The following is a 13,672-nucleotide window of genomic DNA, read 5'->3' on the forward strand; positions in this document are numbered from 1 at the left end:
TCACCTCGGTGGCGATTAAAACGATTTCGCCCCCGGGTGGGCTCGAACCACCAACCTTTCGGTTAACGCGACTGCAAGCCGCTCGGCCAACAGCGGCCTACTGCAGACCGACACTTAAGAGACGCCAAATGCAGATCGACATCGAGAGAGAGGCCCGGTCATATGGCACTCGCGGTGTATACGCTGAAATGAAATGTAAATAATACATCTTTTGTAGTGGTCGTCGCTCTACTGCAGTGTCACACATGCCGAATGAATAGGAAAACAGTAGAACGTCCGCATGGGGCCATGTTTTTACCTCCACTGTCACGTGGCTGATTGTGTATAAGGCTGTGTGGCATCATTCAAACACAGCCAAACTGTCACTCTAGCTGTGTATCTCTATCAAAGTGGACATATGTCTTCACCTCGGTGGCGATTAAAACGATTTGGCCCCCGGGTGGGCTCGAACCACCAACCTTTCGGTTAACGCGACTGCACGCCGCTCGGCCAACAGCGGCCTACTGCAGACCGACACTTAAGAGACGCCAAATGCAGATCGACATCGAGAGAGAGGCCCTGTCATATGGCACTCGCGGTGTATACGCTGAAATGAAATGTAAATAATACATCTTTTGTAGTGGTCGTCGCTCTACTGCAGTGTCACACATGCCGAATGAATAGGAAAACAGTAGAACGTCCGCATGGGGCCATGTTTTTACCTCCACTGTCACGTGGCTGATTGTGTATAAGGCTGTGTGGCATCATTCAAACACAGCCAAACTGTCACTCTAGCTGTGTATCTCTATCAAAGTGGACATATGTCTTCACCTCGGTGGCGATTAAAACGATTTGGCCCCCGGGTGGGCTCGAACCACCAACCTTTCGGTTAACGCGACTGCACGCCGCTCGGCCAACAGCGGCCTACTGCAGACCGACACTTAAGAGACGCCAAATGCAGATCGACATCGAGAGAGAGGCCCTGTCACATGGCACTCGCGGTGTATACGCTGAAATGAAATGTAAATAATACATCTTTTGTAGTGGGCCATGCTTTTACCTCCACTGTCACGTGGCTGAATGTGTATAAGGCTGTGTGGCATCATTCAAACACAGCCAAACTGTCACTCTAGCTGTGTATCTCTATCAAAGTGGACATATGTCTTCACCTCGGTGGCGATTAAAACGATTTCGCCCCCGGGTGGGCTCGAACCACCAACCTTTCGGTTAACAGCCGAACGCGCTAGCCGATTGCGCCACGGAGGCCTTGACTTGCTGTCACTCCTGCTCTCTTTATCAATGCAACTCGTATACTTTCTGCAGGCACCTCGCAGAATGGTAGTACCTGCTTACGCCTCTTCACATGGAAAACGTGCATGCACACTGTAGCGGAGCTCATTAACGAATGACATCGCCAAGCATGACATTCTACTACAAAATGCATACAAAACAGTGTTCCGCCTACACATTCAGTAAACCTCTGATGCAAGTAGAGCATTCTTTATCGGTTGTAGAACTTCCCCTTCATTCAGTGCACTGCCATTTGTTAGATGCTGCTCGAGCTAGCTCTGCTCTCAGCAGCAACGTTAAAAAAAATGAATGCCTTCTGTGAGGGTCGAACTCACGACCCCTGGTTTACGAGACCAGTGCTCTACCACAGAGCTAAGAAGGCCGCAGCTTTGCCTTCGTGAGCTACTCCCGAATTGTCACGTCATCATACTGAATCTTACAGCCCTCGACCAGATATCGGATTTGACACACACATGCTGCTGGGGGTGTCCACCTTACCGTTTTCCAAGTCTCTTCACTGTTTCACCCTTACGATCGACGACGAGCGTCAAGCCACCAAAGGTTTGCGGTCTGCGAAAAACTTGACCTAGTGCACAGCTTGTGGGATAGCGTGGCTCTACTGTGAAACGCGCCTTTCGACTCCTCTCTCCGGCTACAGTATGCTGTCGTCCACAGTGGCACTGAAGTTGCCCATTGGGCTTCATGTAAGGCGACTGCACGCCGCTCGGCCAACAGCGGCCTACTGCAGACCGACACTTAAGAGACGCCAAATGCAGATCGACATCGAGAGAGAGGCCCTGTCACATGGCACTCGCGGTGTATACGCTGAAATGAAATGTAAATAATACATCTTTTGTAGTGGTCGTCGCTCTACTGCAGTGTCACACATGCCGAATGAATAGGAAAACAGTACGCACTGCACGCCGCTCGGCCAACAGCGGCCTACTGCAGACCGACACTTAAGAGACGCCAAATGCAGATCGACATCGAGAGAGAGGCCCTGTCACATGGCACTCGCGGTGTATACGCTGAAATGAAATGTAAATAATACATCTTTTGTAGTGGTCGTCGCTCTACTGCAGTGTCACACATGCCGAATGAATAGGAAAACAGTAGAACGTCCGCATACGGCCATGTTTTTACCTCCACTGCCACGTGGTTGAATGTGTATAAGGCTGCGACTGCACGCCGCTCGGCCAACAGCGGCCTACTGCAGACCGACACTTAAGAGACGCCAAATGCAGATCGACATCGAGAGAGAGGCCCTGTCATGTGGCACTCGCGGTGTATACGCTGAAATGAAATGTAAATAATACATCTTTTGTAGTGGTCGTCGCTCTACTGCAGTGTCACACATGCCGAATGAATAGGAAAACAGTAGAACGTCCGCATACGGCCATGTTTTTACCTCCACTGCCACGTGGCTGAATGTGTATAAGGCTGCGACTGCACGCCGCTCGGCCAACAGCGGCCTACTGCAGACCGACACTTAAGAGACGCCAAATGCAGATCGACATCGAGAGAGAGGCCCTGTCATGTGGCACTCGCGGTGTATACGCTGAAATGAAATGTAAATAATACATCTTTTGTAGTGGTCGTCGCTCTACTGCAGTGTCACACATGCCGAATGAATAGGAAAACAGTAGAACGTCCGCATACGGCCATGTTTTTACCTCCACTGCCACGTGGCTGAATGTGTATAAGGCTGCGACTGCACGCCGCTCGGCCAACAGCGGCCTACTGCAGACCGACACTTAAGAGACGCCAAATGCAGATCGACATCGAGAGAGAGGCCCTGTCATGTGGCACTCGCGGTGTATACGCTGAAATGAAATGTAAATAATACATCTTTTGTAGTGGTCGTCGCTCTACTGCAGTGTCACACATGCCGAATGAATAGGAAAACAGTAGAACGTCCGCATACGGCCATGTTTTTACCTCCACTGCCACGTGGTTGAATGTGTATAAGGCTGCGACTGCACGCCGCTCGGCCAACAGCGGCCTACTGCAGACCGACACTTAAGAGACGCCAAATGCAGATCGACATCGAGAGAGAGGCCCTGTCATGTGGCACTCGCGGTGTATACGCTGAAATGAAATGTAAATAATACATCTTTTGTAGTGGTCGTCGCTCTACTGCAGTGTCACACATGCCGAATGAATAGGAAAACAGTAGAACGTCCGCATACGGCCATGTTTTTACCTCCACTGCCACGTGGCTGAATGTGTATAAGGCTGCGACTGCACGCCGCTCGGCCAACAGCGGCCTACTGCAGACCGACACTTAAGAGACGCCAAATGCAGATCGACATCGAGAGAGAGGCCCTGTCATGTGGCACTCGCGGTGTATACGCTGAAATGAAATGTAAATAATACATCTTTTGTAGTGGTCGTCGCTCTACTGCAGTGTCACACATGCCGAATGAATAGGAAAACAGTAGAACGTCCGCATACGGCCATGTTTTTACCTCCACTGCCACGTGGTTGAATGTGTATAAGGCTGCGACTGCACGCCGCTCGGCCAACAGCGGCCTACTGCAGACCGACACTTAAGAGACGCCAAATGCAGATCGACATCGAGAGAGAGGCCCTGTCATGTGGCACTCGCGGTGTATACGCTGAAATGAAAAGTAAATAATACATCTTTTGTAGTGGTCGTCGCTCTACTGCAGTGTCACACATGCCGAATGAATAGGAAAACAGTAGAACGTCCGCATACGGCCATGTTTTTACCTCCACTGCCACGTGGCTGAATGTGTATAAGGCTGCGACTGCACGCCGCTCGGCCAACAGCGGCCTACTGCAGACCGACACTTAAGAGACGCCAAATGCAGATCGACATCGAGAGAGAGGCCCTGTCATGTGGCACTCGCGGTGTATACGCTGAAATGAAATGTAAATAATACATCTTTTGTAGTGGTCGTCGCTCTACTGCAGTGTCACACATGCCGAATGAATAGGAAAACAGTAGAACGTCCGCATACGGCCATGTTTTTACCTCCACTGCCACGTGGCTGAATGTGTATAAGGCTGCGACTGCACGCCGCTCGGCCAACAGCGGCCTACTGCAGACCGACACTTAAGAGACGCCAAATGCAGATCGACATCGAGAGAGAGGCCCTGTCATGTGGCTCTCGCGGTGTATACGCTGAAATGAAATGTAAATAATACATCTTTTGTAGTGGTCGTCGCTCTACTGCAGTGTCACACATGCCGAATGAATAGGAAAACAGTAGAACGTCCGCATATGGCCATGTTTTTACCTCCACTGCCACGTGGCTGAATGTGTATAAGGCTGCGACTGCACGCCGCTCGGCCAACAGCGGCCTACTGCAGACCGACACTTAAGAGACGCCAAATGCAGATCGACATCGAGAGAGAGGCCCTGTCATGTGGCACTCGCGGTGTATACGCTGAAATGAAATGTAAATAATACATCTTTTGTAGTGGTCGTCGCTCTACTGCAGTGTCACACATGCCGAATGAATAGGAAAACAGTAGAACGTCCGCATACGGCCATGTTTTTACCTCCACTGCCACGTGGTTGAATGTGTATAAGGCTGCGACTGCACGCCGCTCGGCCAACAGCGGCCTACTGCAGACCGACACTTAAGAGACGCCAAATGCAGATCGACATCGAGAGAGAGGCCCTGTCATGTGGCACTCGCGGTGTATACGCTGAAATGAAATGTAAATAATACATCTTTTGTAGTGGTCGTCGCTCTACTGCAGTGTCACACATGCCGAATGAATAGGAAAACAGTAGAACGTCCGCATACGGCCATGTTTTTACCTCCACTGCCACGTGGTTGAATGTGTATAAGGCTGCGACTGCACGCCGCTCGGCCAACAGCGGCCTACTGCAGACCGACACTTAAGAGACGCCAAATGCAGATCGACATCGAGAGAGAGGCCCTGTCATGTGGCACTCGCGGTGTATACGCTGAAATGAAATGTAAATAATACATCTTTTGTAGTGGTCGTCGCTCTACTGCAGTGTCACACATGCCGAATGAATAGGAAAACAGTAGAACGTCCGCATACGGCCATGTTTTTACCTCCACTGCCACGTGGTTGAATGTGTATAAGGCTGCGACTGCACGCCGCTCGGTCAACAGCGGCCTACTGCAGACCGACACTTAAGAGACGCCAAATGCAGATCGACATCGAGAGAGAGGCCCTGTCATGTGGCACTCGCGGTGTATACGCTGAAATGAAATGTAAATAATACATCTTTTGTAGTGGTCGTCGCTCTACTGCAGTGTCACACATGCCGAATGAATAGGAAAACAGTAGAACGTCCGCATACGGCCATGTTTTTACCTCCACTGCCACGTGGTTGAATGTGTATAAGGCTGCGACTGCACGCCGCTCGGCCAACAGCGGCCTACTGCAGACCGACACTTAAGAGACGCCAAATGCAGATCGACATCGAGAGAGAGGCCCTGTCATGTGGCACTCGCGGTGTATACGCTGAAATGAAATGTAAATAATACATCTTTTGTAGTGGTCGTCGCTCTACTGCAGTGTCACACATGCCGAATGAATAGGAAAACAGTAGAACGTCCGCATACGGCCATGTTTTTACCTCCACTGCCACGTGGTTGAATGTGTATAAGGCTGCGACTGCACGCCGCTCGGCCAACAGCGGCCTACTGCAGACCGACACTTAAGAGACGCCAAATGCAGATCGACATCGAGAGAGAGGCCCTGTCATGTGGCACTCGCGGTGTATACGCTGAAATGAAATGTAAATAATACATCTTTTGTAGTGGTCGTCGCTCTACTGCAGTGTCACACATGCCGAATGAATAGGAAAACAGTAGAACGTCCGCATACGGCCATGTTTTTACCTCCACTGCCACGTGGCTGAATGTGTATAAGGCTGCGACTGCACGCCGCTCGGCCAACAGCGGCCTACTGCAGACCGACACTTAAGAGACGCCAAATGCAGATCGACATCGAGAGAGAGGCCCTGTCATGTGGCACTCGCGGTGTATACGCTGAAATGAAATGTAAATAATACATCTTTTGTAGTGGTCGTCGCTCTACTGCAGTGTCACACATGCCGAATGAATAGGAAAACAGTAGAACGTCCGCATACGGCCATGTTTTTACCTCCACTGCCACGTGGCTGAATGTGTATAAGGCTGCGACTGCACGCCGCTCGGCCAACAGCGGCCTACTGCAGACCGACACTTAAGAGACGCCAAATGCAGATCGACATCGAGAGAGAGGCCCTGTCATGTGGCACTCGCGGTGTATACGCTGAAATGAAATGTAAATAATACATCTTTTGTAGTGGTCGTCGCTCTACTGCAGTGTCACACATGCCGAATGAATAGGAAAACAGTAGAACGTCCGCATACGGCCATGTTTTTACCTCCACTGCCACGTGGTTGAATGTGTATAAGGCTGCGACTGCACGCCGCTCGGCCAACAGCGGCCTACTGCAGACCGACACTTAAGAGACGCCAAATGCAGATCGACATCGAGAGAGAGGCCCTGTCATGTGGCACTCGCGGTGTATACGCTGAAATGAAATGTAAATAATACATCTTTTGTAGTGGTCGTCGCTCTACTGCAGTGTCACACATGCCGAATGAATAGGAAAACAGTAGAACGTCCGCATACGGCCATGTTTTTACCTCCACTGCCACGTGGTTGAATGTGTATAAGGCTGCGACTGCACGCCGCTCGGCCAACAGCGGCCTACTGCAGACCGACACTTAAGAGACGCCAAATGCAGATCGACATCGAGAGAGAGGCCCTGTCATGTGGCACTCGCGGTGTATACGCTGAAATGAAATGTAAATAATACATCTTTTGTAGTGGTCGTCGCTCTACTGCAGTGTCACACATGCCGAATGAATAGGAAAACAGTAGAACGTCCGCATACGGCCATGTTTTTACCTCCACTGCCACGTGGCTGAATGTGTATAAGGCTGCGACTGCACGCCGCTCGGCCAACAGCGGCCTACTGCAGACCGACACTTAAGAGACGCCAAATGCAGATCGACATCGAGAGAGAGGCCCTGTCATGTGGCACTCGCGGTGTATACGCTGAAATGAAATGTAAATAATACATCTTTTGTAGTGGTCGTCGCTCTACTGCAGTGTCACACATGCCGAATGAATAGGAAAACAGTAGAACGTCCGCATACGGCCATGTTTTTACCTCCACTGCCACGTGGCTGAATGTGTATAAGGCTGCGACTGCACGCCGCTCGGCCAACAGCGGCCTACTGCAGACCGACACTTAAGAGACGCCAAATGCAGATCGACATCGAGAGAGAGGCCCTGTCATGTGGCACTCGCGGTGTATACGCTGAAATGAAATGTAAATAATACATCTTTTGTAGTGGTCGTCGCTCTACTGCAGTGTCACACATGCCGAATGAATAGGAAAACAGTAGAACGTCCGCATACGGCCATGTTTTTACCTCCACTGCCACGTGGCTGAATGTGTATAAGGCTGCGACTGCACGCCGCTCGGCCAACAGCGGCCTACTGCAGACCGACACTTAAGAGACGCCAAATGCAGATCGACATCGAGAGAGAGGCCCTGTCACATGGCACTCGCGGTGTATACACTGAAATGAAATGTAAATAATACATCTTTTGTAGTGGTCGTCGCTCTACTGCAGTGTCACACATGCCGAATGAATAGGAAAACAGTAGAACGTCCGCATACGGCCATGTTTTTACCTCCACTGCCACGTGGCTGAATGTGTATAAGGCTGCGACTGCACGCCGCTCGGCCAACAGCGGCCTACTGCAGACCGACACTTAAGAGACGCCAAATGCAGATCGACATCGAGAGAGAGGCCCTGTCATGTGGCACTCGCGGTGTATACGCTGAAATGAAATGTAAATAATACATCTTTTGTAGTGGTCGTCGCTCTACTGCAGTGTCACACATGCCGAATGAATAGGAAAACAGTAGAACGTCCGCATGGGGCCATGTTTTTACCTCCACTGTCACGTGGCTGATTGTGTATAAGGCTGTGTGGCATCATTCAAACACAGCCAATCTGTCACTCTAGCTGTGTATCTCTACCAAAGTGGACATATGTCTTCACCTCGGTGGCGATTAAAACGATTTCGCCCCCGGGTGGGCTCGAACCACCAACCTTTCGGTTAACGCGACTGCACGCCGCTCGGCCAACAACGGCCTACTGCAGACCGACACTTAAGAGACGCCAAATGCAGATCGACATCGAGAGAGAGGCCCGGTCATATGGCACTCGCGGTGTATACGCTGAAATGAAATGTAAATAATACATCTTTTGTAGTGGTCGTCGCTCTACTGCAGTGTCACACATGCCGAATGAATAGGAAAACAGTAGAACGTCCGCATGGGGCCATGTTTTTACCTCCACTGTCACGTGGCTGATTGTGTATAAGGCTGTGTGGCATCATTCAAACACAGCCAAACTGTCACTCTAGCTGTGTATCTCTATCAAAGTGGACATATGTCTTCACCTCGGTGGCGATTAAAACGATTTGGCCCCCGGGTGGGCTCGAACCACCAACCTTTCGGTTAACGCGACTGCACGCCGCTCGGCCAACAGCGGCCTACTGCAGACCGACACTTAAGAGACGCCAAATGCAGATCGACATCGAGAGAGAGGCCCTGTCATATGGCACTCGCGGTGTATACGCTGAAATGAAATGTAAATAATACATCTTTTGTAGTGGTCGTCGCTCTACTGCAGTGTCACACATGCCGAATGAATAGGAAAACAGTAGAACGTCCGCATGGGGCCATGTTTTTACCTCCACTGTCACGTGGCTGATTGTGTATAAGGCTGTGTGGCATCATTCAAACACAGCCAAACTGTCACTCTAGCTGTGTATCTCTATCAAAGTGGACATATGTCTTCACCTCGGTGGCGATTAAAACGATTTGGCCCCCGGGTGGGCTCGAACCACCAACCTTTCGGTTAACGCGACTGCACGCCGCTCGGCCAACAGCGGCCTACTGCAGACCGACACTTAAGAGACGCCAAATGCAGATCGACATCGAGAGAGAGGCCCTGTCACATGGCACTCGCGGTGTATACGCTGAAATGAAATGTAAATAATACATCTTTTGTAGTGGGCCATGCTTTTACCTCCACTGTCACGTGGCTGAATGTGTATAAGGCTGTGTGGCATCATTCAAACACAGCCAAACTGTCACTCAAGCTGTGTATCTCTATCAAAGTGGACATATGTCTTCACCTCGGTGGCGATTAAAACGATTTCGCCCCCGGGTGGGCTCGAACCACCAACCTTTCGGTTAACAGCCGAACGCGCTAGCCGATTGCGCCACGGAGGCCTTGACTTGCTGTCACTCCTGCTCTCTTTATCAATGCAACTCGTATACTTTCTGCAGGCACCTCGCAGAATGGTAGTACCTGCTTACGCCTCTTCACATGGAAAACGTGCATGCACACTGTAGCGGAGCTCATTAACGAATGACATCGCCAAGCATGACATTCTACTACAAAATGCATACAAAACAGTGTTCCGCCTACACATTCAGTAAACCTCTGATGCAAGTAGAGCATTCTTTATCGGTTGTAGAACTTCCCCTTCATTCAGTGCACTGCCATTTGTTAGATGCTGCTCGAGCTAGCTCTGCTCTCAGCAGCAACGTTAAAAAAAATGAATGCCTTCTGTGAGGGTCGAACTCACGACCCCTGGTTTACGAGACCAGTGCTCTACCACAGAGCTAAGAAGGCCGCAGCTTTGCCTTCGTGAGCTACTCCCGAATTGTCACGTCATCATACTGAATCTTACAGCCCTCGACCAGATATCGGATTTGACACACACATGCTGCTGGGGGTGTCCACCTTACCGTTTTCCAAGTCTCTTCACTGTTTCACCCTTACGATCGACGACGAGCGTCAAGCCACCAAAGGTTTGCGGTCTGCGAAAAACTTGACCTAGTGCACAGCTTGTGGGATAGCGTGGCTCTACTGTGAAACGCGCCTTTCGACTCCTCTCTCCGGCTACAGTATGCTGTCGTCCACAGTGGCACTGAAGTTGCCCATTGGGCTTCATGTAAGGCGACTGCACGCCGCTCGGCCAACAGCGGCCTACTGCAGACCGACACTTAAGAGACGCCAAATGCAGATCGACATCGAGAGAGAGGCCCTGTCACATGGCACTCGCGGTGTATACGCTGAAATGAAATGTAAATAATACATCTTTTGTAGTGGTCGTCGCTCTACTGCAGTGTCACACATGCCGAATGAATAGGAAAACAGTACGCACTGCACGCCGCTCGGCCAACAGCGGCCTACTGCAGACCGACACTTAAGAGACGCCAAATGCAGATCGACATCGAGAGAGAGGCCCTGTCACATGGCACTCGCGGTGTATACGCTGAAATGAAATGTAAATAATACATCTTTTGTAGTGGTCGTCGCTCTACTGCAGTGTCACACATGCCGAATGAATAGGAAAACAGTAGAACGTCCGCATACGGCCATGTTTTTACCTCCACTGCCACGTGGTTGAATGTGTATAAGGCTGCGACTGCACGCCGCTCGGCCAACAGCGGCCTACTGCAGACCGACACTTAAGAGACGCCAAATGCAGATCGACATCGAGAGAGAGGCCCTGTCATGTGGCACTCGCGGTGTATACGCTGAAATGAAATGTAAATAATACATCTTTTGTAGTGGTCGTCGCTCTACTGCAGTGTCACACATGCCGAATGAATAGGAAAACAGTAGAACGTCCGCATACGGCCATGTTTTTACCTCCACTGCCACGTGGCTGAATGTGTATAAGGCTGCGACTGCACGCCGCTCGGCCAACAGCGGCCTACTGCAGACCGACACTTAAGAGACGCCAAATGCAGATCGACATCGAGAGAGAGGCCCTGTCATGTGGCACTCGCGGTGTATACGCTGAAATGAAATGTAAATAATACATCTTTTGTAGTGGTCGTCGCTCTACTGCAGTGTCACACATGCCGAATGAATAGGAAAACAGTAGAACGTCCGCATACGGCCATGTTTTTACCTCCACTGCCACGTGGCTGAATGTGTATAAGGCTGCGACTGCACGCCGCTCGGCCAACAGCGGCCTACTGCAGACCGACACTTAAGAGACGCCAAATGCAGATCGACATCGAGAGAGAGGCCCTGTCATGTGGCACTCGCGGTGTATACGCTGAAATGAAATGTAAATAATACATCTTTTGTAGTGGTCGTCGCTCTACTGCAGTGTCACACATGCCGAATGAATAGGAAAACAGTAGAACGTCCGCATACGGCCATGTTTTTACCTCCACTGCCACGTGGCTGAATGTGTATAAGGCTGCGACTGCACGCCGCTCGGCCAACAGCGGCCTACTGCAGACCGACACTTAAGAGACGCCAAATGCAGATCGACATCGAGAGAGAGGCCCTGTCATGTGGCACTCGCGGTGTATACGCTGAAATGAAATGTAAATAATACATCTTTTGTAGTGGTCGTCGCTCTACTGCAGTGTCACACATGCCGAATGAATAGGAAAACAGTAGAACGTCCGCATACGGCCATGTTTTTACCTCCACTGCCACGTGGTTGAATGTGTATAAGGCTGCGACTGCACGCCGCTCGGCCAACAGCGGCCTACTGCAGACCGACACTTAAGAGACGCCAAATGCAGATCGACATCGAGAGAGAGGCCCTGTCATGTGGCACTCGCGGTGTATACGCTGAAATGAAATGTAAATAATACATCTTTTGTAGTGGTCGTCGCTCTACTGCAGTGTCACACATGCCGAATGAATAGGAAAACAGTAGAACGTCCGCATACGGCCATGTTTTTACCTCCACTGCCACGTGGCTGAATGTGTATAAGGCTGCGACTGCACGCCGCTCGGCCAACAGCGGCCTACTGCAGACCGACACTTAAGAGACGCCAAATGCAGATCGACATCGAGAGAGAGGCCCTGTCATGTGGCACTCGCGGTGTATACGCTGAAATGAAATGTAAATAATACATCTTTTGTAGTGGTCGTCGCTCTACTGCAGTGTCACACATGCCGAATGAATAGGAAAACAGTAGAACGTCCGCATACGGCCATGTTTTTACCTCCACTGCCACGTGGTTGAATGTGTATAAGGCTGCGACTGCACGCCGCTCGGCCAACAGCGGCCTACTGCAGACCGACACTTAAGAGACGCCAAATGCAGATCGACATCGAGAGAGAGGCCCTGTCATGTGGCACTCGCGGTGTATACGCTGAAATGAAATGTAAATAATACATCTTTTGTAGTGGTCGTCGCTCTACTGCAGTGTCACACATGCCGAATGAATAGGAAAACAGTAGAACGTCCGCATACGGCCATGTTTTTACCTCCACTGCCACGTGGCTGAATGTGTATAAGGCTGCGACTGCACGCCGCTCGGCCAACAGCGGCCTACTGCAGACCGACACTTAAGAGACGCCAAATGCAGATCGACATCGAGAGAGAGGCCCTGTCATGTGGCACTCGCGGTGTATACGCTGAAATGAAATGTAAATAATACATCTTTTGTAGTGGTCGTCGCTCTACTGCAGTGTCACACATGCCGAATGAATAGGAAAACAGTAGAACGTCCGCATACGGCCATGTTTTTACCTCCACTGCCACGTGGTTGAATGTGTATAAGGCTGCGACTGCACGCCGCTCGGCCAACAGCGGCCTACTGCAGACCGACACTTAAGAGACGCCAAATGCAGATCGACATCGAGAGAGAGGCCCTGTCATGTGGCACTCGCGGTGTATACGCTGAAATGAAATGTAAATAATACATCTTTTGTAGTGGTCGTCGCTCTACTGCAGTGTCACACATGCCGAATGAATAGGAAAACAGTAGAACGTCCGCATACGGCCATGTTTTTACCTCCACTGCCACGTGGCTGAATGTGTATAAGGCTGCGACTGCACGCCGCTCGGCCAACAGCGGCCTACTGCAGACCGACACTTAAGAGACGCCAAATGCAGATCGACATCGAGAGAGAGGCCCTGTCATGTGGCACTCGCGGTGTATACGCTGAAATGAAATGTAAATAATACATCTTTTGTAGTGGTCGTCGCTCTACTGCAGTGTCACACATGCCGAATGAATAGGAAAACAGTAGAACGTCCGCATACGGCCATGTTTTTACCTCCACTGCCACGTGGCTGAATGTGTATAAGGCTGCGACTGCACGCCGCTCGGCCAACAGCGGCCTACTGCAGACCGACACTTAAGAGACGCCAAATGCAGATCGACATCGAGAGAGAGGCCCTGTCATGTGGCACTCGCGGTGTATACGCTGAAATGAAATGTAAATAATACATCTTTTGTAGTGGTCGTCGCTCTACTGCAGTGTCACACATGCCGAATGAATAGGAAAACAGTAGAACGTCCGCATACGGCCATGTTTTT

General features: G+C 50.6%; 4 non-coding genes across 4 annotated transcripts; all 4 read right to left on the reverse strand.

The window, feature by feature from the left end:
- Positions 1–1,171: 1,171 nt before the first annotated feature.
- On the reverse strand, positions 1,172–1,245 carry Trnan-guu (transfer RNA asparagine (anticodon GUU)). Its single transcript has one exon. It is a non-coding gene; the product is annotated as a tRNA-Asn (tRNA).
- Positions 1,246–1,579: 334 nt separating this feature from the next.
- On the reverse strand, positions 1,580–1,651 carry Trnat-cgu (transfer RNA threonine (anticodon CGU)). Its single transcript has one exon. It is a non-coding gene; the product is annotated as a tRNA-Thr (tRNA).
- Positions 1,652–9,518: 7,867 nt separating this feature from the next.
- On the reverse strand, positions 9,519–9,592 carry Trnan-guu (transfer RNA asparagine (anticodon GUU)). Its single transcript has one exon. It is a non-coding gene; the product is annotated as a tRNA-Asn (tRNA).
- A 334-nt stretch (positions 9,593–9,926) lies between these two features.
- On the reverse strand, positions 9,927–9,998 carry Trnat-cgu (transfer RNA threonine (anticodon CGU)). Its single transcript has one exon. It is a non-coding gene; the product is annotated as a tRNA-Thr (tRNA).
- Between the last annotated feature and the right edge of the window lie 3,674 nt (positions 9,999–13,672).

This window comes from Schistocerca cancellata, unplaced genomic scaffold, assembly GCF_023864275.1.
Source record: "Schistocerca cancellata isolate TAMUIC-IGC-003103 unplaced genomic scaffold, iqSchCanc2.1 HiC_scaffold_826, whole genome shotgun sequence".
Taxonomy (NCBI): domain Eukaryota; kingdom Metazoa; phylum Arthropoda; class Insecta; order Orthoptera; family Acrididae; genus Schistocerca; species Schistocerca cancellata.